The sequence below is a fragment of the Lissotriton helveticus genome, chromosome 5_1, assembly GCF_964261635.1.
Source record: "Lissotriton helveticus chromosome 5_1, aLisHel1.1, whole genome shotgun sequence".
Lineage (NCBI taxonomy): Eukaryota > Metazoa > Chordata > Amphibia > Caudata > Salamandridae > Lissotriton > Lissotriton helveticus.
Window position 1 is genome coordinate 79,745,258 of NC_136065.1, and position 4,470 is coordinate 79,749,727.

The following is a 4,470-nucleotide window of genomic DNA, read 5'->3' on the forward strand; positions in this document are numbered from 1 at the left end:
CCAGCCTTCCTTCACCAAGCTTAGAGGTCCTTGCACGGGGGGCCCGTACAGCAGCTCAAAGGGACTGAACCCAAGAGACTTCTGGGGTACCTCCCGGTACGCAAAGAGAAGGCACGGTAAGAGGACGTCCCACTTACGCCTCATGGGTTTGGTGAGACCCTTGATCATGCCCTTCAAGGTCTGGTTAAACCTTTCTACCAGACCGTTACCTTGGGGGTGGTAAGGGGTGGTTAACATGTAAGTAACACCACACTCCTTCCACAGGGATGTCATATACTTCGAGATGAAATTGGTCCCCCTGTCAGAAACCAACTCTCTGGGGAACCCCACGCGGGAAAAGATCCCCGTTAACACCCGGCCCACCACTGGTGCCATTGTTGTCCTGAGAGGGATTGCCTCTGGGTACCAGGTGGCATGGTCCACCAAGACCAGGATGTACCTGTTGCCCATGGCTGTCTTGAGATCCAGTGCCCCCACAATGTCCATCCCTACCCTTTCAAAGGGTGTCCCAACAAAGGGGAACGGTTGGAGAGAAGCTTTGACCTTCCTCCCACTCTTGCCACTTGTCTGGCACGTTTGACAATACCGACAAAGCACATCCGACTGCCTTCGCATTTGAGGCCAGAAGAAGTGGGTGTCAATCCTGTCAAAGGCCTTGTCCTGCCCCAAATGTCCTGCCAAAGGTACGCCGTGAGTCAGACCCAGTAGGAAGGTCCAGAAGCGCTGGGGTACCACAGCACATGGATTGACCCAGGTTCCGCGACCATAGGCTCGCTGTACAGGAGATCATTCTCCCAGTATATCCAATGTGACCCGGACTCATCACTAGTCGCCTGGGCTGCGGCCTGCCGCCGCAGACCCTCCAGAGAAGGGCACTCTTTCTGCACCTGGCAGAATTCCTCCCTGGTGGGACCCCCTTCTTGCTGTCAATGGATCAGCTCAGAGATGTCCCCCAGTTCGGCTACCTGTTCCCCTGTAGGCACCGGGGCGTCCCCATCAAGGTCCGCCTCCTCCCGGGCCGTGGGAACTTTGGGGCACCTGGGCCACTGTTTCAGGCTCCGGGTCCCTCTGATCACCCTCTCTGGCTGCCATGGACTGAGTGGACACACATGCCTACTCTGGCAACTCAAGCATCTCCAAGTGGGACCTGAGGTCAACATCCTTCCACAAGGACTGCTCCAGGTCGTTACCGAGCAGACAATCGACAGGCATGGAAGGGCTCACAACTACCCTCAAAGGACCTGAGACACCCGCCTCCCCCAGTCGAAGGGAACCTGCGCCACCAGACACTGGCACTCTGAATGGTCGACTGCAATTACTTGGTGGAATGCCCCAGTGACTACCTGCCTCTCAGAGACCAAGTGACACCGAACTAAGGTCACACTGGCTCCAGTATCCCGGAGAGCCTCTACCCTTTTCCCATTGATGGTCACCCAGTTGCTGTATTTCTTTGTGTTAGGGGGCACCTGTGCCCCTCTCACTGTCCCCCAGTGAGACGAGGGTCATTTATGTGGGGTCCCCACACTCCTGTGAGTACTCCTCCTCCTCCCCAAGCGCTACACTAGCCAACACCTTGGACTGTGCCCCCTTGGAGCACCTGGGGTCCCCCTTCATGTGCCCCACCTGGTCACAGGCAAAACATTTGCGGGCCGGTCTCTGGAGGCTTTCCTGACGAGACCCTCTGTTTCTTATCTCAGGGGGGATGGTAACCTTTACCCTGGGTGTTAGTTTGGGGCCCTTTAGAGAACTCCTGTGCTTTACCCTTGTCCCCCCCACTTTTCTGCTGGGGACCCTGCCCACCTTTGGCGGAGTCTCCCCCAAACGCTTTCTTGTGGACCTGGGTACTCACCCAGTGGTCCGCCTCCATAGCAAGTTTCCTAGGGTCAGTCAGCTTACTATCAACTAGGTGCTGGCGCAGATCTTAAAAACATAGACTGGACAAGTGCTCCCATGCAATCAAATTGTAGAGCCCCTGATAATCGGTCACATTACAGCCTTCACCCAGCCATCCAGTCCAGTTTCCCCGGATTGACACAGAGCAACTGAAAAGAGTTCAATAATTGCAATTATTGTAAATTGATCTGTTTAGTATGTTTTTGCAAAATGTTTCGCTGGTAATATGAATTTATCACCATCTAAATGCTTTTTAATCTGATAACGTTAATATTTGTGCTGAAGTAAATTAAAACTACAATCCCAGAATTCATAAGGATCTTAAAAGAATGTCTAGGGCTTGGAGGTCCATTTCTCAGTGACGTCAGCTGCAGCCATTGGTAACAGCATGAAGGTTTATGTAAATTATACAATACAGTGCAATCATTGGAAAGTCAGAGAAGTCCCTGCCGGGAGTCTAACCTGTGACGTCTACATCATGGGTCCACAGATGTGCCTCAACCTACTGAGCTACCCTATAAATGGATGCCATGACACTAAATCTGAAAGAGAACACAATCAGCTCAGGTCTTAATCAAGAGACACGAATTACATCCAATCTCCATGAAGCAAAGACTCGGATATTAAGAAGCAGAAACCCCTAAAAGGATAAAGAGGTGACGAGTATTACACATCATTCCTGCCGTCCAGGAAGCAGCATTTAAAACTCAGAGCAAAATCATTCTGCTTTGCTTGACCTGGTGTCAAAACCTCACTCCAATTGGCCCCCCCTCCAGGCCTGACGTTTTGTGTCCATATAAATTTGCATTTTAAGACAGGTAGCTTAATGCTTTCTATTAAGTACCTTCTCATCTCAGTCCCAGCATTCATTGGTGTTGGCTTGACAGGTAGATATGCTTCTGAGGGTTACACATGTCGCTGCTCTTCTTAAAGTTTCATTACAAAAATAGATTCTCCTTTTAATACAGGACGGTCTATATTTATACACAATAACATCTGGAAAAAATGTTGCAGAAAAGTGAAATCTACCTAATATGTTTGCACGACCTGGAAATGTTTGTGGAGTCATGAATGCCCTGCAGGAGGCTATTGTGTTGTATTTGTGCTGGAATATAACATTATTACACATTGTTCAGAGAATCTGCATATGTTTGCACAATACACATTTCATAAATTACAATAGTGGCTTGTGCAGCAGGGCAGATGTTTCACAAGAAAACAACTTATACATGATGGTCTGTAATTGTGATGGAATCTTTGCAGTTTAGGAACTACAATGTTTAAAAAATAGCTCTGTATTGTGATATATCTTCACTGGCCTCGTCATGCAATCTGGGCAGAGCCGGCTTTAGAGTTAGAGGCGCCAGGTGTGACAATATTTTTTCACGCCCCTCCGCCCATGACCGCCATTTCCAAATATTCCCTCACCCCCACCTTCCAACAGTGGCACTCATCTCTACACAGGTCCTCTCTCACATGCATGTCTTTTGTTTTATAGCGCTACTCATGCCAACTCGTGGGTGTCAGATCACTTTACACCAAACACACATTAACAGAGGCAGTGAATCTTATATGTGTAAATCAGTCTATAGGAAATGTTACACAAACCAATGAGGATTACCGTTCTGTGATCTGCTTGTACACATTCTTTGCAGCAGGTATATTAACCCTCTGCGCTACTTAATGATGAGTTGAAACTGTGACAAGACAAAACTGTGATCTCTCCCCTGCAGAAACATTATTCACCTGCGTTATCTTGACATTTTTATTGTTGCCTGAAACCTACTGAACACACAAGGAAGCAGCAGGTGCTTTTAAAACCCAAAGTTATTTCTACACACAGCGCCTCTCCCAGGTCAGCCCAGGTGCAGTTGCACCGGTTGCACAGTCCTAGAGCCGCTCTGAATCTGGGTTACATACCAGGTGCACGTGACAACTGTCTTGTGTCTGAGGTCATTAATAATATCCCTGTTGTTGGGGGGGCAGGAATGGTTTCTAGGGTCATGTTTAAAAACAATCAGTTCTCAGCGCAGCGCTATAATGTGCATATTAATGTCAAAGATCCACGTGTGAAAGAAACACATTTCTGAATTCTACAGAGACTTTATCATATGTTACATGATGTCTGGTGCATGGTTCACACAGCAAACATTTCCTGCCCTTGTTTTAAAATTGTACAAGGAAAAGAGATATGTAGCAGTCAGTTTCACGTGAGGCTTCTGGTTGTCATGGTAACATGTGAGAGGGTCCTTGTGAAGAAGATTCTTTGGAATGTTGTCGATTGAAGGTTCTTTGTAATGTTGATGTTTGCAGATTCTTTGGAATGTTGGTGTTTAAACTGGGGAGACAGTTGAGGGGGAGGGGGTTCTGCCCATGGGGTCGGCTGACCTCGATACATTAATAAATCTACAAGAAAGAAACCTTCTTTTCCAGTCACTGCCCCCCCCCCCCAGGGACTTATCCCCAAATGGAGCATTTTATTATTTAAAAGGGTCTCTGCTTGTGCTCCTGGTCACATTGTTATCACTGCGCCGGGGGAGGGAGGGAAGGATGAGGGTCTGAAGCTCCCTGCAGCTC